The 24673-nt window shown below is 37.3% G+C and overlaps 1 long non-coding RNA gene across 1 annotated transcript in view; it reads left to right on the top strand.

Moving 5' to 3' along the window:
* LOC123569111 (uncharacterized) overlaps positions 1–24395 on the top strand; it is a 42814-nt gene extending 18419 nt beyond the window's left edge. The window contains exons 3-5 of the long non-coding RNA XR_010581613.1: positions 15515–15683; positions 17099–17253; positions 23203–24395. This is a non-coding gene — a long non-coding RNA (uncharacterized lncRNA). The remainder of the gene's footprint in view (positions 1–15514; positions 15684–17098; positions 17254–23202) is intronic.
* Positions 24396–24673: the final 278 nt, after the last annotated feature.

Here is a 24673-nt window from a genome sequence, read left to right as displayed (position 1 = left end):
TGTTTCTTTCCATGTCTCTGTACATTAACGTTTATATATTTGGTAGTTTAATGTTAGACTCTACAGAAATGGGTCCTTCGTAGCAATAGCATTTAAGCCAGTTGTAAAGGAAAAGAGTGGAGTTTCCTGGAGAAAGTATACATGTGAAAACAATCACACATTGGTTCTCATTTTTGTATTATATAAGTGAGTTTGGGCATTGAATAGAATGTGTTGCTGACATCAATAGTGGCACTTTAGCTAACAGAAAGTGCTCATATCTTGCCATGAGGGTCAGGAAAAATGGATAATATGTGGAAGTAATATAGTTACCACTGGGAAACACCAGAGATTAAATGTGCATATAGGAGAATAAAGAATGGGCTACTGTTCAAACTGAAGTAGAGGCCGGGCGCAGTGGCTTATGCCTGTAATCTTAGCACTTTGGGAGGCCGAGGCGGGCAGATCACCTGAGGTTGGGAGTTCGATACCAGCCTAGTCAACAGGTGAAACTCTGTCTCTACTAAAAATACAAAAATTAGCTGGGTGTGGCTAATAATCCGAGCTACTCTGGAGGCTGAGGCAGGAGAATCATTTGAACCCGGGAAGGGGAGGTTGTAGTGAGCCAAGATCGCACCACTGCACTCAAGCCTGGGTGAAAGAGTGAGACCTTGTCTCAAAAAAAAAATAAATAAATAAAAAATAAAAAATAAAAAATTGAAGTGGAGAAAAACTTAGAAGTCAAAGTCATTGGAGGTATGTGTAAAAGAAATGACAGGTAATTTAAGAAAAAAATGGGTAAAATATTTGAGGAAGGGATTTACAGAGGAAGAAATAGCTAATAAAGAAGAAAAGATGTTTTCCTACATTGGACATTAGGTCAATGCATATTTAAATGGTGTGCCACTTCACATCCATCAGATTAGCCAAAAGTGAAATGCATGAAAGTAATGCATTAATGAGAATGTGGAACTCCCATATACAACTGGTGGAAGGGTAAAATGATACAATCATGTTGCAAAGCAATTTTGCCACAACTTTATGCTGGATACTTTCTATTTACTCCTCCACATCCACTTCCCATCTTTCTTTGCATAGCTTTTTGCTCTAGGGGGTTGACCTTACTTCAAGAAAGCTCCCTGGTTCTCTGGCTTACAGCTGGGTTCAGTTGTAGACTGGAGGATGTAAGGGAAGTAAGGTCATGGTAATTATCTTCTTGCCACTCTCACATGTGTTTGCTTGTCCTATCCCTTAAACCACAGATCCCGTCAGACAGTTCTCTCCATAAAGTTATGTGCTCCAGATCCTTCTGTTTTCTCTTCTTGCTACATGAGGCTTTAAAATGGTGATGACTCTCTGTTCTTGCTAATGCCAGAGTACTGCACTATTTTTTAGGTCTCTAAACATTGACAATACCTACTGAGTAGTCTTTATTAAATTCTCCTTAAATTTTCCAGTTTGAATGTGCCATCTGATTCTTGCTAGGATGGAAAAGGATATCCCTGATAAAGTTAAATGAGTGCGTGGCTATGACCCAGCAATAGCAATTATTAGGCATATTTCCTTAAGATAGATTTGTTCAATCAGTTATACATAAATATTTATGGCAACATTATTTGTAATTGCAAAAGTTTAAAACAATCTAAGCATCCAAAAACATATGATAGATTAATACATTGAAGTATGCAACATTATTCAGCAGTGAACATGAAAAAAGTAGAGCCAATGTACCACCATGGATAAAACTCAAAAGTATAATTTCTAGTGGAAAAAAGTAAGTTACAGAAGGATATGGACAGCAGGAAGCCATGGATATACAAATTAATACGCATATATGACCTTTATTGTGTGTGTGTGTATAAATATATATATAAAGAATAAAATCACATTTGAGAAGGATAATTCAAAATTCAGGAAAGTGGTTATCTCTAGGGACGAAGAAGAATGAGGTTGTATAGGAATCCACACAGGAGTTGAAAGTCTAATGTTTTATTTTTTTAGATGGTAGAGGATGCAAGAGTGTTCACTGTATTATTACTTAAAATATTTTACTTGCCTGAAGTAGTTGATAATTTAAAAACATTTTTAAAGGGCAGAAGTATTGACCAACCTACAAGAAAAACAACAACAACAACAACAACAAGAAAAGGAGCATGGCCTCTGTCCAGAGTTTCAAATTGGCCTTGAGTTGCTTTGTCCGTATTTGTCCCCATAGAAATTGTTATTCCAACCTTCTAAAATACTTCTTAATTACCAAAGGATTATGCCATCTGGTGTTATCTAACATATCCTTTTGTAACATTTGTGCAGTTTTGGTTAGAGTGGAAATCCTTCATCTTTTAGCTATTTGTTGTGGACACTGGCAAGGACAAGTATGGATTTAAGTGACGGCCCTCCTGTCAATTTCTTACTTAGATCCAGCTGGGAACGTTTTCAGTGCGCATAAGACAAGAAGTCAGAAGACCCTGATGAGGCCACTCCTCGAGAGCTCAAGGACGAACATCTCCAATTGGGCAGCAAATGCTGCACATTCACTCCTCTCTTCTTTCAGAATAATGCCTTTCCATTTGGTATAAGATGTATATTGTTACAATGATAGCAGGGGAATTTGAAAATGTTTGCAATGTGGAGAAAAGAGTATAACATCTGACTAAACTTTGTCAAAATTTATTCTTTAAACTATCTGTTATATATCCCAAGACACAAATGGGCTAAATGAGAGCCTTAGGTTTTTCTTTAAAAAGCAGGTAAATTATTATTATTATTATTATTATTATTATTATTATTATTATTTTGCCATGTTAACCCAGAGATGCTGGAAAATACATAGTGCACTTATGGTGGTCACAACTGATACATGATATCACAAAGTAAAATATTTATTCTTATTGGTAGCATTGGAATAGTTACATACTATAGATCTTTAGCAAATTACTGAACCCTGTGCTTCAATTCCATCATTTTAAAAAGGGAATGATAATAGCATTAACATCACAGAGTTGCTGTGAGGATTATGTAAGCACTGGAAAGAGAGCCTGGACAGGCAACTACTGTGTGATCTGGCAATTGCAATCCTACACATTTACCCCGGAGAAATGAAAAGCTGTGTTCACATGAAAATCTGTACACAAATATTCATAGCACCTTTATCCATAATGGCCACAAATTTAAATAGTGTTGTTTCAAAGCATAGATTTTATTATTGTTTAAGTGTGATGAGACCAACAGATCAGGAGGTGACTGCCATTGAAATGGTGGTTTGTTACAGTTTGTAAAAGGAAGGGCATGCCACGCCATGCAGGGCCACATGAGGAAGCATCAGGGTTAATCAGCAAGCAGAGAGAGGGGAGAAAAATAAGAACATGAACCCTTATTGTAGTTTCCACAAGAGGGAATATGTGAAGCAGAGCCAGCAGGCTTAGGATTGGCTAGTTTTAATAATTTTAGCAGGTTGTGGGGTGTAAGTACTGTCTGGTACCTGACCCTGGGTGATTAGGGTAGGGGAATATTGGCTTGGAATATAAGAGCTTTGATGTTATGATTACATATGCATATTTGTTTTTATCCATGGTTCCTGGCTCATAACTCCCAGAGCCCTTATTGTAGTCTTTTGTTATAATGTTGGGGGTACTTTAGGCCTCAGGAAACAGAATCTCTTTCTCTGATTTTCTCCTGTCCTCCTTTTATCTGCACAAGGCAGGGCTCTCATCTGATTGTAGGTCAAAGGACCCTCATTCCAGAGAGATTCCTGCCCCATATTCTGCAGGAAGGAATGCTGCCCAGAGAAGCCGAGAAGAATTTAAACACACAGGTCTTGCCAGGGTTCCCCACTCAGTCCATTAGCATGAGATCATACCTTTTGTCCAATTACATTGCCACACAGTTGCCACTCATCACTGTGTAATGAATCCTCCATTAAAACCCCAAAGGACAGGGTTCAGAGAGCTTCCACATGGCTAAGCATGTGGAGGTTGCTGGAGGGTGGTGTGCTCAAGGAGAGCGTGGAATCTCTGAGCTCTTTCTCCCAGGCCTCTCCTATGCATCTCTTTATCTATATCTTTTGTAATATACTTTATAACAAACTGGCAAAATATGTGTTTCCCTGAGTTCTGTGAGGCACTTCAAATTCATCAAACCCAAAGAGGGAGTAGTGGGAACCCCAAGTGGAAACCCCAAAGGCCTGGACTTGCAACTGCTGTCTGAAGGCAGGGGCAGTCTTGGGGACTGAGCCCTCAACTGTGTATGTATGGGGGGAACCCCCAAACATTTTGTCACAGGAGTCTTCTGTGTTGATTGTTGTGGCGTGAGAGCAGAGGAAAAATACTGCTGTAGATTGATATTTTGCATATGAAAAGAGCACCTGCAGGTGAGTAATTTACTTTCTCTAGAAACTGGCTATCCTTGGAGGACAGGGGTCATTTTCTCCAGGATGAGTAAAGCCTCAGATGTCAAAACATCATGATAAAAAGACATGCTCAATACAAACTTGGTTAAACAGTGATACATCTATACCATGGAATACTATTCACTAATAAAAAAAGAATGAACTATTGATACATGCAACAATTTGAATGAATCTTAGCACATGGGATGGGGGATGGTGGTAGTGGTTGAGATGGAGTGTGTGGCTGTAAAAGGGCAATGGAGGAACCCCCTTGCCTGTGTCAATGTCAATATCCTCGTTGTAACATTGTACTAAAGTTTTACAAGATGTTACCCCCTGGGAAAATGGGTAATGGCTATACGAGGTCTCTCTGAATTAATTCCTATAACTGCATATAGATTTACAATGATCTCAAAATAAGAAATATAATTACAAAAAAAGAAACCTGGCACATAGTTGGAGCTTATCATTTTTTTTTTTTGAGATGGAGTTTCACACTTGTTGCCCAGGCTGGAGTACAATCGTGCGATCTTGGCTCACCGCAACCTCCACCTCCCGAGTTCAAGTGATTTTCCAGCCTCTGCCTCCTGAGTAGCTGGGATGACAGGTGTGTGCCACCACACCTGGCTAATTTTTGTATTTTTAGTAGAGACAGGGTTTCACCATGTTTTCCAGGCTGGTCTCGAACTCCTGACCTCAGGTTATCCACCGGCCTCAACCTTCCAAAGTGCTGGGATTACAGGCATGAGCCACCGCACCCGGCCAAATATTAGTTATTTTTAATGTTATTTGCTCTATAGTACTAATACATTATAATTTAATGCATTAGTATAGTTTGATTCATTAATTCCAGCACTAATTTAGTAAATATTTAAGAATGCTTATAAGGTACAAAGCCTCATAGGTTACGGTTATAAAGACATGACCCCTACTCCCTTGCTGTCATGTAACTCCACTACAAAAACGGAAAGAAGAAAATGCTCCAAGTGTTGTAATAGGAGACGTAATGGAGTAGTTACAAGCAAGGTTTGGAGCTAGGAAGACTCATGCTGAATCTCTTTGATTCCTGTATTTTCCTCAAAACTGTATTTTTCTGAAGAAATTATTTACCCTTACCCTCTTGATTTCTATTGTTTCATCTATAAAATGATGAAAATGATTTATTGGTGTGGCTTTGAAGTTTAAATGAGATAATATAATACTTTAATCTTCTAATAAAAATAAGTTGAACACCTGCTACTTGGCTCTAGAAGATACTGGGGATCCAACAGCGCTTATGCAAATTATGTCAGCCTTCATGAAGTGTAGTCTTGTGGGTTTTTGAACACTCAGAGAGATTTGCTATGAAATTGAATGCTTTCATTGCAAAGTTATGAACTTTTCCCTTGGACAGTTAAAAAACAGTAATATATCTCTACTTCAAGGTAAATGAAAGCACCTATTGTTAGTTGTGTAATGTTTTCTCTGTGTGTTTCTAAAAATGTGTATGCAAACTGAAATATATTTTCAGTATAATTTCATTCATGCTTTATCTTCATGTAGGCTTGATTTTTGATGAGTAGCAGGTACTTGCTTAGCAAGTGATCAATAAGTAATAGCATGAAAAACAAAGATACATATATATATATATCTGATATAGAATGGGGATAAGATGATTTCTATCAGGAAAGGCTTTTTGGAGGAACTGGCATTTGAGCTGGACCTCGAAAGAGTAAATAATAATATTTAAAATAATACTTAAAATAATTTTTTAAGCATCGCTCAGATTATACCCAATTGAAAAAATTTAGCACCTATCATGTCCTCAAAATAAAGGGCTTCATGTAGTAAAAACAAAAAAATCAAGTGGCATTCTTCATACTTTCACTTGTTTTACCTGTAAACGGCACCCTGAAAATCTGCCACGCTGGCTTCTGAGGCTATGAGATAACAACACATTCAGCCAGGTTGAGTTCTCTGTCTTTGATCTGACGATCCTGAAGGAAAACAACAATTTTCTCTAAACCCATTGTACGAAGTATCTTACTTCTCAGAGATGGTGCAATGGGCTTTAAGGTCCAGCCTGTAGTTACTCATGCCAGCCAGTTTTTTATGCAGTGTTTCCCAGAAAACAGCAGTTCAAACCATGAGAATTTAGCTTTCCCCTTTAGAAGATTTGAGGCTGATTGTACCTTTTCTCTGAAGAAATTCTTATAACTTTTAACTTTATAAAAGAAAGATTCAAAATTTGTGTAAAGAATTATGCAAAATAATTGAAAAGAATTCTAATTGTTAGAACTGGAAGGTAGCTATAAATTTGATTGATAGGATTAATGTTCTTCTCGTTAGCTTTGTGTGTGTGTGTGTGTGTGTGTGTGTGTGTGTGTGTGTGTGTGGTCTGAGACAAAAATCTTGACAAAATCTTGCTCTGCTGCCCAGGCTGGAGTGCAGTGGCATGATCTCACTGCAACCTCTGCCCCTGGGGTTCAAGTGATTCTCCTGTCTCAGCATCTCGAGTAGCTGGGATTATAGGCACATGCCACCACACTCAGCTAAGTTTTGTATTTTTAGTAGAGATGGGGTTTCACCATGCTGACCGGGCTGGTCTCAAACTCCTGACCTCGTAATCCGCCTGCCTCGGCCTTTCAAAGTGCTGGGATTACAGGCATGAGCCATCATGCCCGGCCTTTCTCATTAGCTTTCTAGTTAACTTTACTTGGTGTTTGAATTCTTCCTCATGCAAAATGCAAGAAGGCTTTGATAGTATGTCTACAAGTTTACTTCCCTAAACTCCTTAGTTTCTTTTTATATATCATTTATATTTATGGAATATTTATAGAATGTCCTCTTGTGTCGATCCAAGGGTATAATGCAGTTTTTAGCTAGTTGAAAACCAGAGCTACTCTTAAGATTCTCAACACACGAGATACAAAAAAGGAACATGTCAGAGGAAATTTAGGAACCTAGAGTGGAGGGAAGGATTGGAGGATCTGACAACAGATGAATTCACCTGAAGGGATGACCACTTCCCAATTTAACAGCTTAATTACCAGGTCTGCATGTGGCTGAGACTTCTGGGGTTTCTGATAACGATGACGAGAAATGATTATCTTCAGCTTAGCAGTAGTACAAAAAGTCTATTAGATATCAGATGCAAAACACAAAAGCCCTTTGAATCTACCATTTTTTTTTCTTCCGTGGCATATGATTTGCTTGAGTTTTTTTTTTTTCTTTTTTTTTTTTTTTAATTAAACTTCTACTCCAAGAAAAGTTGGAGCACATTTCTGGTAACAGTTTTTGTCTCTTGGGGGAGAGGTAATGTGATAAGTTTTTTTTTATTCAATCAGTCATCTAAAAATAGCAGGTAAACGCCTTTTTTAAAAAAAACAGAAATCTATTTAAAGCAACTTAGAAAATGTATCTATCAGGATTGTGTGTACAATTATGGTATTGTATATGCTTACTATGTAGTGTTACAATGACTTTTATTGTTTTAAAGAAAATTTCATTGATATATATTTCGAGGTAGTTTAGAAACAGACATTTAGAAAATGTTCCATTTCAATTTTAAAAAACATTTTATTTATAATACACAAAATAAATCAGGTTTCTTGAAATATGGTGAAATACTTCTGGGGGTTGTTTTATTAAAACCTTTATTTATGTAAATGTCGTTAGTCCAAAGAAAGAACTAGAAAACAAATCCCTCTGAGATGAAATCGAACATTTGAGACTTGTGGAATGCTGAGGACAGAAGTAAGGTCATGAAAATGAAATATGTATGCCTATCACTCATTTTTGTTGCTATTGTATTATTAAAAATATTTCTGTAACAGCTGGATTCTTCTTACCTGACATACTGAAATATGACAACATTCTGTCTTAGCTTTAAATTATATGTTTTTAAAACATAATAGTAATAACTTCCCACCTTTCATGTCCTGGTGCTTTAAATATATCATTTTAAATTATTTTAAAAACCCTAAATTATTCAATCTAGAGTAGGCATTTTATACCTATTTTTAACAACATGGAAACTGAGGCTAAGAGAGTTTAAATAACTTGCACAAAATCACAACATGCTAAGTAGTAAAGATTTAAACCCAAAGCACATGCCCTGAACACCAGTGCTATTGCCCTTCCTGTTGGAAACTTTGCAAATTGTGAAACCCTTTTCATTTTCTCAAAGCAGAATATAGATAGATGTACGGCGTTGTCATACTGCTGATGAAGTGGCTGTCACTCAGGAAGGACAGCAGAGCGGCTACACAGTGAGATGGGGTCTGGTTGCCACCTGTGTAGGTTTCAAGCGATGCATAGAAAGGTTGGAATGGTTGGACTCATGGAAACCTGACCTCCCTACTTATCTGCAGTCTCCTTATTTCAGGTTATTTACATTCACAGAGCACTTCAGGACTCATTGCCAAGGCTCTTGTGTAAGCATCTCTTTGGTATGCAGGCACAGACGAAGCTCTTGAAGATGGTTGGTGCCCCAGGTAGGAAGTTGACCCAAGTGAGTTCCTTGACTCTTGAGAAATGAGCTCAGTTATAAGAGAGTGCTCTGAGACTTGAAACAGAGGAAGGAGAAAGTGAGTAAAATTGGATTTAAATGGAAATCTGATGTTCATTTGAATTTGTTCCAGTTATGCTTGGAATGCCTGATGCATTTGAATTTCAAGTTTAGAACAGTATTATGTGAAAATGCCTCGATAATTCCAGAAAAGAATACGTCTAAGGGGAATGAAGAAGTAAAGGTGTCTTTTATTACTTTCAGCTTTTCCTTAAATCCATTTAATTATGACACCAGCTTACACATCTGTAATAGCTTTTCAGGGCACTTTGTGATATATAACTTTATTTTATTTTTAATAGATCTTTGTTGTAGGCAGCACGATTTGTATTTTCTTCATTTTGTTGATAAAATAACCGAGGGGCAGAAAGATTACATAAATCTGTTATTACTCTTAAAATTTGTGGTAAGTTAAACAACAAAATAGATTAAACAAAAAATGTGTTTGTGTGTGTACATATACGTGTGTGTGTGCCTCAACGTTTTGTTTTAACTTTAAACATATAAGTATACATTGTGACATGGGCTAAAGCTTTTTGTTTGCATGTATTTTTGATGATTGAAGTTCCCTATAATATTTTTTATTTAAATCATACCCATATTGAATCATCTATAATATTTAGGGTTTTATTTGGCAGGGAGAGAGTAAGTACTTAAATTTTTAAAGCAATGGGTATGTCCATTTTCTATATTTTTATTATTTTTCAAATATTTTATATTCATACTTGACATTTGTTAGTCACTTGCCTTTACTGAGTCTTACTAAAACATTCAATGGCATTTTCATAGTACTATAATTCTATTTGCAGATTCATAGTCTATTGGTTTACTAATGTTTAATCAAATTGTACAATTACAACATAACAAGTGCAACTGACAGGGACAGTTTTGGGAACAAACACAACTGATTCTATTAAACATACAACACAGCGAGTGGGAGCAGACGTGTGGATGTGCTTGTGAGTAGTCTGCTAACTGTGAGCATACAATGTGCCAAAGCATACGGAGGTTTTAGAGATAGAAGGACAAGCTTGGATTTATCAGTTACGGGGACTTCTATTTTGACTGTAAATAGTTGAGACAAGAGCACTTTTTTTCTCAGTATCTTGAATAGAAGCACAGATGTAGCTAAAGTCAATTAATCATAACATCTACTTATTCAACCAATATTTATTAGGTACCTGCTATGTGTCAGATACATAGTTCTAGCAGCTGGGGATACAATATGAATAGAGCAAATATAAATCTCTAATCTTACAAAATGTAGAGTCTATAAAGTAGAAGTACATGAAACAAATTAAATATGAAATATGGTGAAAAGTCTATGGCAAAGGTGAAGTGGTGTTTGAGATACGGTCTATGATTTGAAGGCCTTACTGAGTTGACATTTCTGTAAGGATGCAAAGGAGAGGAGAGTGTGAACATACTTGAATGGCTTTAATACGAACAAAATGCAATGGGGTTCAAAGCAGACAGTTTAGATTTAGCTAGGTGTGGAGATTGGTTTACCACCTAAAGGAGCAGCGAGTGCAAAGGCCCTGAGGCAGAATAGTCAGTATCTTTGAGGGAGAGCAAAGAGACCAATGTGGCTGGAGTAGGGTGGGAGAGGGGAAAACAATAAATTTGACCAGAAAAATAATGAGGGGGAGGATGGGAGTAGAGTTTCAAATACAGTCTTCTAGTCTCTGTTAATTGGACTTTGGCTTTTACTCTGCAAAAAACAGAAAGACATTGGAATATTCTGAGTAAATAGGAGGCATGATCTGACAGATGATATAATCACTCTGTGTGCTTGGTTGAGAATGTCTTAGAGAAGGCTGAGAGTGAAAACAAGCAGAACAGTTAGCAGGCTGATGCAATGTTTCAGGTGAGAGACAATGGTAAAATACGCATTTTTTTTAGCATGCAACTAGCAGTAGAGGTAGAGAATTATTTATATTACTAAAACAATTAGAACACAGTAGGAGAGACAAAGCCAGAAAAATGAGAAGCAAAATATGTAGCAGAAGATTATCTAAAAGTATATTGTGACCACGTAATGAATTACTATCTAAAACGTATGTAGAAAAATATTATAATGACACACATTCAATCATGATATACGGTAATACTAAGTCAATGTGGTATATTCCGAAATAGACTAACGATATTTTTGCAAATACAAATTGTGCACATATTTTATTTGCACTTACACGGTGTACAAAAGACATATGCATGGATTATGAATGCTTTAAAAGATTCTTATTTTTTGCTCCTCTGCTCTTCAAAAAGTTTTCTATACAATCAGCATGCATGCTAAATACATTAGCTCATTTATTTCTTTGTTCCATCAATGCATTTTTTTTTTTTTTTGAGCATGGATTATCTTTAAAATTTTGCTCTTGGCTTTAACAAATATTAAAAATGAATGAGACGTAATTCTTTTCATCAGTCTCTATAATTTTGTAGATGTAGAGTAATATAATGGTGTATATACTATTAAAAAGTTAGAGAAGCACAAATAAAATATTATAAGGGGTTAAGAGGAGAAAAATATTTTAGCTCAATGGCATTTGAATTGGGCTGAGAAATATCAGGGAAGTGTTTTGACAGTTTGTGGAATAGAATTCTCAGTGGAGGAAACAGAATTAGCAGAATTATAGAGTCAGGGATGCATAAGCCATGTTGGAGAACATGTTATCTAGTACAGCTAAAGTGTAGAGGAAATACATATAAGTATAGTACAAGGAAGTATAATCATGTGTGTTTGTGTGTATATATATGTATAGAATAGATTCAAGAAGTATGTAAGTATATTACAAGAGAATCAAACAAGAAAAATGGAAGACAATGTAAGAATATTCTTGGTCATTAAAGAGCAGTATATTTGTGCTATGTTTGTATATGAGACACATTTGCATAAAATATATTTAACCTCTGTAGACTTATATTCACAGATTAGCTAAAATCTCTCTTCAGTTACTTAAATTTTTAATTGTAGACTTGTGTCACAAAATTAATATTTATTGAAAAGAAAAATGTAATCTTATGACTCTCTCCTTTCTGGAAATATTTTCTAATTTATTTTGCATTTCACCAATACAAATATACTGGAGATATCTATTTATGGATAAAAAATTTTACTCTAGCTCCTCATATATTGAATTTTTCCTAGGAGGCAGCTGGAAGAATCTAGTTCATTATATGTGAAGTTTATTTGGAAAAATGAAAAGAATTGTTGCCCTACAGAAGAACTTGGTAGTGACGTCTGCAGAGAGGTGCTGGGCATCTTGTTTAAATTCCTTGTGACTTAGGGCTATGGAACTGAGCCAAAACCAGCATCACGGCTGCCCCTAGTCACATTGCTGCAGTTTGTAAGTTTGCATTAGTCAACAGCACTTGGAGGGTCTGATTACTTACTTGTGAACATTTGCTCTTGGCTGTAAACTGGTAAATAAACAAAGGCTCTGCATGAGAGAGCAATGACATTTTGGTAATTCTAGGGGAAAATAAGTCAATTTGAGCACTTGATTATAAAGAGAGGAAACCAAGATGTTACATTTTGCAGTCGTTTGTCCCCCCCACCCCATTTGTAACTGACAGATTGGATTTAACACATGGAAACTGGAAGACTACTTGCCTTTAAAAACGGTCTAATTACATTTGGAACTTAAGGGAAATAGAAGATTCCAGGATATTTTTGTTTTGAATTTGAAATTGGGGACAGCGCATGCACAGTTGTTTGTTTTCACACTTTATGGGAATGAATCACACCATGTCGACCGTGAGATTTAATTATGTATTTAGCAGAGAAGCTGGAGATGTGCCAATGCAATAGCTAAGCTGCTGGAATAGCCTGGGCACAGCCCCTTCCAGCTTCCAGACACTGCAAACCTTTCGTAATAGCACGTTTAGCATAGGAGATGGAATAGTGTTGATGAGATGCATAAAATCTCAGTGGAATGCTTCTGCTAGGAAACAAAATGCTGATGTCAAAAGAAGGACGTTTTTTATAACGGGGAGCAAAGCCACTGAACCTCTGGGCATAGGGTCTAACTTTAATTGAAGCAATTCGAGCAAAACATGTCATCTCTGCTTGTTCCCATTGTTCATTTCATCTACAGTCTGGTGCGTGAACTCTCCATCCTAAACCTTTGCACATGGACAGAGCTTGTTGCAATATTTAGAACCTGGAGACCAAGGAGTATGATGAAACTTGAGGGTTTTTTTATTTAAAAATTTACCATTATTTTAATGAGTTTTCTTTAATACTCAATTCAGAATTGAATTGGCTGAGAAATTTTTGGATTAATGTATGTTCAAAGATTTTTTTCTAATAACAGCTAAATAGGTTAATTTATTTGTGAAGGATTTGTGAGGGCTACTGAAATAAACTAAAAGGGAATAGGCAAGTCTGACATGATTTTGCCATAAAATATATTTCCTTCTTAGATGTGTCTGATCCAGTGATTTTCATTCTAAGTCTCTTGAAAGTAGCTAGGATAAACCTAGAGTTGCTCTTTTTTTTCCTTCCCTTAAGATGTCAAAAGCCTAACAGAAGTCATACATTTACTAGCATGAGAGAGCTGTGATGCTAATTAAATAGTATTTGTTCTTGTTTGCTATAATTGTATCACCCTGGCTTATTGACCATGGCTGTAAATAATAATAATGTAATTGTAATAATTCAGGGTTTCATTGTCCATAGAGGGAAGTAACGAAAAACAAAACTTTGATAATAAAATACCTGGGCTCCAAAGATACAACTTCTGATAATCATATTCATTTTTGTCTACATGTTTTCATGTCCCTAAATAGGGACACAAAAGAAACATAATGACATGGGACTTAGAATAGGAAGTAGGGAATGCTCATTTCTTCTAATATATAATACATTCCACTTGAGATAATATTTGATCTCTTGATCCTTGGTCTCTCTGTCTATAGATATTTAATTTATTCTCCCAGAGTCTAGGTTAGCGTTTGTGAGGGTTGTTTGAATTTGCTTTCAGTGAATCTTCTGACATACAATATACAGATATGTTTTTAATAATACCGCCATTAAAATGTATGTATCAGATAACTTCCAGTGAATGGAGTGGAACTGCTTGTGATCAGGAATGATGCTTTCTCTGTATTGATAACGTCACGTAGGCACCTTCAAAGCCTGCAATTGGCCAGTTTGCTGAAGCAGCATTGCTGATTAGTTGATTAACTTAATAAAGTGGGGCTTTTGCTACCACTGCACTATCAAAGAATCACTCAATGATAAGTCCTTGAAAATATGTAAAATAAGTTAAAAGAGAGAAGAAACCGAGAAAGCCATTCATGACCACCGACAGAATTATGTCTCTGTGGTGGGCTGGCAGGGCAGAGCAGTAGCCCTCTGCTGTGATCCCCTTCAAAGAACCCCCTGAGCCACCCAAAGAAAGTTGATATGCCCACGGCTCTGTTCCTTTCAGGGGTAGATGGGGGTGGGAGCAGGAAGTGGGAACTTATAAAAGCCTTGCATCACACCCTGACTTGGGTCAGCTTCAACATTAATTTCTTTTTTAGTTTTTATCTTCATAGATTTAGGAGGATGAGTACAGTTGTGTTCCATGGATATAGTGTGCAGTGGTGAAGTCTGGACTTTTAGTGTAATCATCACCTGAGCAGTGGACATTGTACCCAATCAATAGCATTTCACCCCTCACCCCTCTCTTACCCTCCTGCCCACTGTAGCCTCCAGTATCTATTATTCTATTCTGTATGTCTGTGTGTACCCATTGCTTTGCTACCACTTATAAGCGAGAACATGTGGCATTTGACTTTGTGTTTCTGGGTTATCAAAATTAATTTCACCTTCAGAACTTCATTTGAATTTGGCTGAGGCTCTCATTGAGATCACATCACAGCTCAGCTTCTTCCTCTGCTTGTATCTTTCCTTCTGCCACCATAGGTGTTGATTCCCCAAGAGCCTCCTGCACACTAATTTCAACCTACAACTTCCTCCGTGTGTACTAATGAAAGGGCTGATCTGGGCAGCTTTTATGTCCCAGGCTATCCCAGGTCTGGTAACCAGCCGAGAGAAAGGACACCTAGTTCCTTAAGGCTGAATTGTCCCTCTGACTCTATCTAGTCATATATCCTAAATCAACCTCTGCATTCGTAAGACACCCTGACATTCATGTATTCCTTTCTTAACTACCTTGAAGAACAATCTCTCCCCAACAAAATTAGTTGCCTATTCAGATCCAGAGCATGTGAGATGATTTCAACTGAACTGAAGCCAAGATCCACGCCTAGCAACATTATCACGGTTTTTTGGGCAAAATGCCATGCTTTACGTGTCTGAATTCACAATTCAATAATGTTATATGCCTTATTCTATTTTCCAGAATGTTACTTCGAATCCCAGATATTGAGACTATCATTTTGTAAGGAACTAGGAAGTGTTTAGTCATTTCTGTTACGTGTAAAGGACAAAATTTAAAATATTTCCCTAAATTTGTTATTTTTTCTGTCTTGCTTTGAAATTTCTATCACTTGTAAGCTAACATTGTTCTCTGTGTGTGTTTTGGTGTCCCTGATTAAGCCTGCTATTGTGGTTCTGTTTTGACACTCTTGATGTCAATTTTCAGGAAACACCTGTCTAAAGAACAACGTAGAGCTCATCATACAGAAGTGAGCCAGCTATCTCTGCCAGACAGAATAGAGTTCTAGCATCTGTGTCTTCAGGCCAAATGATGTATGATCCAGTTTGATTTAATTTACTTATCATTCACATTGGAGGGAATTCAGAATACGAAGGTATGTTCACAAAGAGACCATTTCTGCCAAATTCAAAATAATTTCTAAGTGTTCCTGGAATGTGTGACTGTTGATTATTAAGTCAGAACTTACTTTCAGTTAAGGGATTCTCCCATTATATCTTTAGCCCAGTAGTGCCGAACTTGGTTGACCATGACTCTAGCTAATAGGTGATGTATGTATACTGTGAGAAAACCAATCTACCTCTTCAAATATCTTTCCTAGTTAGCCAAGATTTGCAAGTACTGGAGAAAATGAGCTTTTATCTCTAAAAATGGTCAATCTTCTTAAGTGCTCTTTCTGTATTTTCTTGGCAGTTACATACACATGCTCACTTTCAAATTCAGAAATCATAATGATTGGCAGCAGGGGTGCCTCAATCTACGCACTCAAGTGTCCACACGATGTTGCACCTCTTTATTGACTAGGGAATGAAATAAAAGCCAACTTCTGAGGGCTCTTTCTGCTGGGATGATAGAAGATTGACTCCTTTCTCCCTTTCTTGGGGTTTCCCTCTCTCCACTGGGGTGGGAGCCATGAATCTGGGGCCTTTTGCAGAGATAACACATTAGAAGTGAGAGCCCCTTGTAGTCATTACAGCCATCTCTCTGCTTTGACAACTTCTGAGATGTTCCTTGCTCCTTCCCACATGGCTTCTTCAGTCCTGGCCTCTTCTGTTCTTTCTGTGTCATGCTTGTGACCTGGAGCTTCCTGAAAGGCTGTCTGTGGCCATACTAAGTTTGAAGCACTTCTCTCAAATCTTGTCACCTCCTTCAGAGCAGCACACAAATTCTCTTTCTCATGTAACCCAGTGCCTATTCTGCATTTCCTGAACTCCTTACCTCTATTCAGTGTACTTCTACTTTTTTTTTTTTTTTTTTGAGATAGAGTCTTGCTCTGTTGCCCAGGCTGGAGTGCAGTGGCATAATCTCAGCTCACTGCAACCTTGCATCCGGATTCAAGTGATTCTCCTGCCTCAGCCTCCTGAGTACCTGGGATTACAGGTGCCCGCCACCACGCCCGGCTAATTTTTGTATTTTTAGTAGAGACGGGGTTTCACCATGTTGGTCAGGCTGGTCTCAAACTCCTGACCTTGTGATCCGCCCACCTCAGCCTCCCAAAGTGCTGGGATTACAGGTGTGAGCCACCGCGTCTGGCCTACATTTCTTAATGGTGTAGCCATTTGAGGGGGAAAATACAGACAGACTTGAGATTTCTATAATCACCATTCCTCAAGATACAGAAATCTTATAATCTCCTCAAGAGCAGATTACTTGCTTTAATGTGTAATAATAATAAAAATACATTGTGTGTGTGGGGGGGAAAGGACCACACAGATTGAGATTTTAATATCTGAACCTACTATTCAACCACAAATCTTATTAGCCATTTATTGAAAAGCTTTCTTGTTTTAGACAGATAGAACAGGCCCTGAGTAAAGAAAGGAAGATGCAGAGTGCCCTGCGAAGAACTTGTCACCAGACAGCAAAGGTTGTGTCTCAAGCTTCAGTGCAAGTGTGGCCAGTATGGGTCCCAAAAAGTCAAGATGGCTCCTGACAGCAGTAATCAGGTACAGGGATGCCCAGTGATGGGGAATCAAAGGCATCTAGCCTAGTGCCGAAGTTTACATTCTTACCGGCTATGAGATCTGATGTGCCACTTAATCTCTCTGTCCTTTAGTTTCCTAATCTTTAAAATGGACAGACAATTTAAAAAATAATTTAAACAGTTCCTGAAGTATTACAAAAGTGATTATTGATGACAATGATTATTTATGAGAGCACCAGGACATGGGAAATGTAGATTATATATTCTACAGGATATATAATCCTATATATCCTGCCAGGACAGAAAGAATAATGTGGAGGAGAAATATTGAATTGACAGCATATTTACCTAGATGGAATGGAATTAAAACTAGAAGAAACTGAATGTACTTTGGATTGGTAAGATTAAGTTTCCGGACAGCAGACGAAATGGATGTCTATAAATCCATTTTTCACAAGTGGGTCAAAGTGTCTATAAATTCATATCTTGCTGGATAATTAGATAATTCCCTTTTAAAAATAACATGTGGTTATAGTGAACCAGACACAAATACAGGATTTATTGGCAAGAACTAATTGATTCTAATTAGTTTGATACCTAATTTGGTTTTATGTTTCTCTCTTTGCGTTTTACCTCCAAATTGAAGACTCTTTACCTTAACAGCTTATACAGCATAATCTGTTAAACATTTCTGGAAAAAGAAATGTATCATTCCCTTTGAAAGTTATTCATTCCAATCATAAAATGCCACAGGCTTTCTCCTCCCCCACCTCACCCTGCCCCATTCAGAATTCTCTAGGGAAAGAAATGGTAGGGAGATGAAAGTCCTTTAAGACTTCTCCTTTTAAGAAATGAGACTCTCTTTTCCCTAATTTAATTAAAATAAACATGACTTGAGAAAGAACATGAAATACCTGCAGGTTTAATTCTAGTTTCTCTCCATCTGTCAGACCCATATTTTCTGAAATGACCTAGCAGCTGTGCTGCAAAGACGCTCTACATTAATGTTCTCCTTTATCCATGTATAAGACTCAAGCTTTAGTAAATATTTTAATATTTTGTTTATATTAGGTATAGCCACCTTTTAAAAATGCCATTGAAAGCTTAATGTTTTCCTTTGATGGGTAAAATATTGGCAATTGAAATGGGACATCTAGCTCTATAATTGTTGACCTATGAGAACATTTGGAAGAGTCTTCTTGTTTATAACTAAATTTCAAATCGTACCATGAGAGTCACTTTTCAGTGATTCAGAATGGACCATGGTCTGCTTCTATGAGTAGAGGCGAACATATATATATATATATATATATATATATTTTTTTTTTTTGACACGGAGTCTCGCTTTGTCGCCCAGGCTGGAGTGCAGTAGCCCGATCTCTGCTCACTGCAAGCTCTGCCTACCGGGGGTCACACCATTCTCCTGCCTCAGCCTCCCGAGTAGCTGGGACTGCAGGCACCTGCCACCATGCCCGGCTATTTTTTTTTGTATTTTTAGTAGAGATGGGATTTCACCATCTTAGCCAGGATGGTCTCGATCTCCTGACCTCGTGATCTGCCCGCCCTGGCCTCCCAAAGTGCTGGGATTACAGGTGTGAGCCACCGCGCCCAGCCGAGGTGAACATACATTTTATATGGTCTCAAAACAATCATAGGTTTGTAAAACAAAGAAATAGTAATTTGGTGATAATACCTGGACACAAAGGGATGCTTTACTCCATCATTCTGTCATTCAACTACTTATTTATTGAGCACCTATTCTACTAGGCATGATTGGAGGAGCAGGGAAAGGGACTTTATTTAGATACAGATCTTGCTTTCAAGCATGTTAATGCTTAAGATTCCTTTAACAGGATGAAATAATATGTGTCCCCCAAGAGGAAGAAATCAAGGATTATTTCTTAGGAAGGGTGAGAGGGGAGTATACGTGATTAACAGAACCCTGATAGAAAAGCCTTAAATCTGAGCCAGCTTTGAAAGATAGATGGGATTTCAGAATGTGTCTTCAGGGGGACAGGTCTTTTTTGGGAAGCAACAGCAGAGGCACATTCGGAGGAGGCAGGAAGGGACAGAGTGTACGCCGGGAGGGTGAGAGCTGCACAAGAAATGAAAGGCAGTTAAACAATAATATTCACCATAGTTGATATGAGCTGAGCAAGGAACTTTCACACAATAGTGCTTCTTAAAACCCCCTCTGGTGTGTACTAATAGTCAACAGGAACTTGGTAGTGTAACCAGAGAACTGCTGTGAGGTTTACATTTCTTTAAATCTGGACCTTTAAAACATTTTTACAAAGTGTGCATTTTATTCCATAATACAAGTACATTTGTTTTCAGATAAAGAGTCTTAAATTATTTTCAGGAAAATGCCACAGTTTTGTATCATGGGAGTGGCCCCCATCCCTGGATGTACGTGACCTGAGTTTGAGAAGCATGGACATACATTTGCTCACATACTAATAGCAGAAAATAAGTACAGAAAGGAAGATTAATGTCAGATTGTGGTTGGCCTTGAGTGAGTAGTTCTTCTTCTTCTCATTTTTTAATTTTTTTTGTTTGATACAGAGTTTCGCTTTATCACCCAGGCTGGAGTGCAGTGGTGCGATCTTGGTCTCTAACCTCCACTGCCCAGGTTCCATTGATTCTCCCCACTCAGTTTCCCGAGTCGCTGGGACTACAGGCATCTGCCACCATGTCCAGCTGGTCTCGAGCTCCTGACTTCAGGTGATCCACCCGCCTCGGCCTCCCAAAGTGTTGGGATTACAGGCATGAGCCACCACGCCCAGCCTTGAGTGAGTAGTTCTAAGCTAATGCACTCGGCAGGAATTTTTAAGGAAATGAGGGATGATAGAAGGTTTTAAAGCAGGATAGGCACAAAACCCAAACTTGCTTGAGCCAGCAGGACTGACTTGGTAGCAATATTTCACATGGATTAGCTGGGGAAGAAGAAAGGAAAGCAGAAGCCCAATTAATAGCTACCAATGCAATCCAGCGTAGTGGTAGATATAAGGTAACAGAAGAGAAAAAAATACAGCATAGACTCGGAAAGGATGGAACTTGAAAGCTGATTGGAAGTAGGTGGATAATGATGAGAGAGGAACACACACTCTGGGTAACTCTAAGGCAGGTAACTGAAAGGTCCACTAAAGGAAATAGAAAATGTAAGGACCAGAGGAGCAAATTTGAAAGTAAAAGCCCATATGTTCCACTTTAAACCATTAAATTTCAGATAGCCAAGTTCCATTCTAGCAACCTGATGTCAAGAAGCATGAACTTTTTTTCAAAATTTCCATTTATTGCATTAAGGATGCATGGACTTCCAGTAAAATCTTAGATGTACTTAGTAATGATGTATCAATATTTTAAATCTATTTATATATTTATGTAGTTTTAATCACTTGTTACTACTAAAATATAACTTAATTCAGATTTTTTTGTTAAATATTAGAGATTTGGGGATTAAAATAAACAAGTTTCAATTAATAAACACAATACTTTTTTAGCATAGAGAAACATGATAAGAGATTAACAAAAGACTTTGAAGAATTAAATATATTTTATTACAATTAAATTGTATAAGGGAAGTAAAATACAAATTCAAGGAGAAAAGGAAAAGGTAAACTGGGAAAGAGTAGCTTCTTAATGTCTTTTTAAAATAGATGATGGGATGTATCACATTGTATGTATGTAGTTTCCATTGGATACATTTAAAATTGATGCGATTTCTATTTTGAAATATCAGTATTTACAATGTAGGAGAAATTGCATGCTTTTCAGCTATTTAAACTTACAATGAAAAAATTGTAGATATCAATTTAGGAAATGTCAAAGGGGATATATTGTTATTCAAATTATTTTAGGAGATACTTGAGCAAAATAAATTTGAAGAGCACTGCTCCAACATATGTAATTTGGAAATTGGCAGGTTCATCTTGCAACTAGACTGGAATCACCTCTTTGGATGCTGCTTTTCTGAATTTGTGTTTCTTCTTGTTCCTCTTCACTTTGCTTGGACAACTCAGTGTGGCTGCAGCATGGAGTTTGTAGCTGGTGGTTTCCCTTGATGCAGTATTGCTAACCCCCAAAAGGTCCCTAGATGGGGGTGGTGGTTTGGGTGAAATACTGAACACCTGCCAGGCCTCATGCTGGGTGGAAATCCTGGCTTTGTTTCATCCTTGGTGTGTGACCTTGGGCAAGTCACCCAACTTCTTTGAGTCCTATCTGTAAACAACTGATGTGGTTATATAAGCGTTAAGTAAAATCATGTCTACACATTACTTTGCACCATTTAGCATAACATAACAACTCAGTATAGTTCTTTTTTTTTTAAATTATACTTTATGTTCTAGGGTACATGGGCACAATGTGCAGGTTTGTTACATATGTATACATGTGCCATGTTGGTGTGCTGCACCCATTAACTCTTCATTTACATTAGGTATATCTCCTAATGCTATCCCTCCCCCCTCCCTCCGCCCCGCAATAGGCCCCGGTGTGTGATGTTCCCCTTCCTGTGTCCAAGTGATCTCATTGTTCAATCCCCACCTATGAGTGAGAACATGCAGTGTTTGGTTTTCTGTTCTTGAAATAGTTTGCTGAGAATGATGGTTTCTAGCTGCATCCATGTCCTTACAAAGGACACAAACTCATCCTTTTTTATGGCTGCATAGTACTCCGTGGTGTATATGTGCCACATTTTCTTAATCCAGTCCATCATTGATGGACATAGTTCTTTTTAACTATTAAGAGTTGTGTATAGTCTTTATATACAGTATAGAACAAACAGTAGTTGTTCTCAGGGCAACTGGCACCTTCCCAAGTAGGTGAATTTAAAGACCTTTATCAGTTTTCTGCTTACCTTTTCTCTTTTAAGCAAAACAAGTGTTTCATTAAGTAAATGACTAACACAGGTAAATGACAGTAAAATGTTGAAATTGTTTTTGTTATGCACTCTGCTTTCCAGCAGCCTTTAAACACCTTTTCTATCACTGGAGTATTGCTTTATTTGTGTGCCCTAAGGTAGTGTGTACAGGTAGGATGCACTATGGCTCTATAAATCAGATGCATTTACCCAAGCCTCGGGTTGGGAGGTGAGGAATGTGAATCTACTCTCCAGGTGAGGGTTCAGTAGAGCCATGAAATGTTCTTGGACACTTTCAAGTCTCTGGCACAGAAGTGGTCCTAGTGCTGGTGACCATAGTGATGGGAGGAGAGTCATGTCCCTGGTGGCTGTGCCAACTTTAGCACCTAGTTCGTGGTGGCAGAAGTAGGAGATAACCCATACAACTACTTTTGGACAATTTATGTATCTTTGCAGAATGCATGGCACCTATTTTGGAATCTCAGCCTTCTCAGATCTTCTGTAATTCTCTAATATCCTTTCAACAAACTTCTTTATCGGCTTCACCAGTCTACTACTTCCCAGAATGAAACAAATATACAATAGGTGATTTTAACAGGGCAAGTTTTGAAAGAAACAGGTATCTATGGTCTCATATTAGTCACAGCCTAATCTGATCTGGATCTTCCTCAGACTATTTTAGACTCTCCTTTTATGATACCACACCTTACACACATAGTGCTATCTCATTGGTGCCTGCAAATCTCCAGGCTTTGTGTAAGGAAGCTATATTCTTCTGGTCTTTTAATTTGGAAGTTCTCAAACTTTTATCTGTTGTCAACATAGTGGATGAATATGAAATCATACCTGTTGTAGCAGTGGGGTGCTATGGGAGTAGAGGTGAACTGGAGACACTGCAAACTGGAGAAGCTGGAAAAAATAAGAACATTTACTGGATGAATGTAATTTGAAAAACTGCAGAGCAAAAGCTGATTTACCAATGTTTACCCCTCACACTGTCTACCACACCCCGACAGTATTAATCTAGACTTGATATTTGTTTTATAAAGTCAGATCATAATGACAGACCTTAGATAGTAGTAAATAATATTTGTATTCTCCTTTTTATAGGTTTATGTGGAAAAGGAAGGACAACATCCCAGGAATGTGACCTTCTGAGAGGGACTTTGTCCTATAATTCATCCGTCTGGGGAACATGCATGAAATAAGACTTGGAGACAAAGAAAGGCTGAATGCAATAGTAAGCCGGTATAAAAATTATGTTCTGGGAAGCAAGGCTACGAGTTACAGAGGACCACTTTATTTATTTCTGTGTATTTATTTTCAATTGGTGTGATATTTAGAGTAGTCAATCCTTTTGACCCCTCTTAACTGCTTATTGATCAGAATACTGCTAATTCCGCATGAGGCACATAATTTTTAAAAAAGACTTCTTCAATTAAAGTGATGAATGTAATTCATTTATTCTTCAAATTTGCTCTGATATTAATTAATGAAAAAATGCATTACAGCCTTTTTGTAAAAGATGAGGGAAAGGTAAGTAAGGCATCCTCTCTCTGAGGGTCTTCAGATTTTATCTCTAATACTCAAGATGATAAAGTTGATATTACATTAGCCTTAGATATGTTAGTAATCAAGTGTGGCCAGATAGCTGCCTCCTGATTACATATCTGAGAAGATAAATATGGTATTTATGTCAATCAAAGTCAACTTCAATTCACTTTTTGACTAGTTCCAAGTTTAATAGAGTGTTCTGCAAACAGAAGAAGCTTAAGAGATCAGCCGAAAATGAAAAAATTATTTACCCTTCAGCCATCTTCAGGCTAAAGATACATAGTTCCTCAATATATTCATTAAATGTGAGAAAGGCTGCAAAACTTCGCAGGTTTACTGATATGGCATAACTTTGGTTCATGAAAAAAGGTGTTTTTTTTTTTAATTATGAAAACAATGTCACAACATTACAAAAAGTTTGGCAAATACTAGGAAAAATATCAATCATAATTTAAACACTCAAACATTAAACCAAATGCAGTATTTTTGATATTCGTGGATTCTCTTCCTTTTGTTTTTCATTCAAACCATCTTCCATTATTGCAATCATAATGTACTTATAAAAACTTTGTTCCTTCTTATTAAAGTTAGCTGAAGAAGGATTTTTATGTATTGCCATATGGACTTATAATTATCAATTTTAAAATTGCATAGTTTTCAATCAGGTAGATGCACTATAATTTAACATTCTCTTGACTGTGGACATCTCGTTTACTTTTAACTTTTTGCATAAAAGAGTTTCCAATGAATGTCTCGTGTTCATTGTGTTTTCCATTTTGGGGAGAATTTCTTTAAGATAATTCCTGGACTACATAATGACATTGTCTAAAAATTGGTGACTTTGGTAAGACCAATTACAGGAGGGTGTTAGAGACTAAAAGCCAGTTTTCAATGGGTTGAAGGGTGAGTGGGGGTGACATCCTAGAACATTTTTCTGCTGACTGTAGAAAATATTTTCGAGAAAAAGATTGAAGCTATAGGAACAGGAAAGAATGACTAAATGAAGGAGGTCCTGAAAAGGCAGGAG

This window comes from Macaca fascicularis, chromosome 15 (genome assembly GCF_037993035.2).
Source record: "Macaca fascicularis isolate 582-1 chromosome 15, T2T-MFA8v1.1".
Classification (NCBI taxonomy): domain Eukaryota; kingdom Metazoa; phylum Chordata; class Mammalia; order Primates; family Cercopithecidae; genus Macaca; species Macaca fascicularis.
The sequence above is the reverse complement of the archived record's forward strand: the minus strand, read 5'-3'. Positions and strand labels throughout refer to the sequence as shown.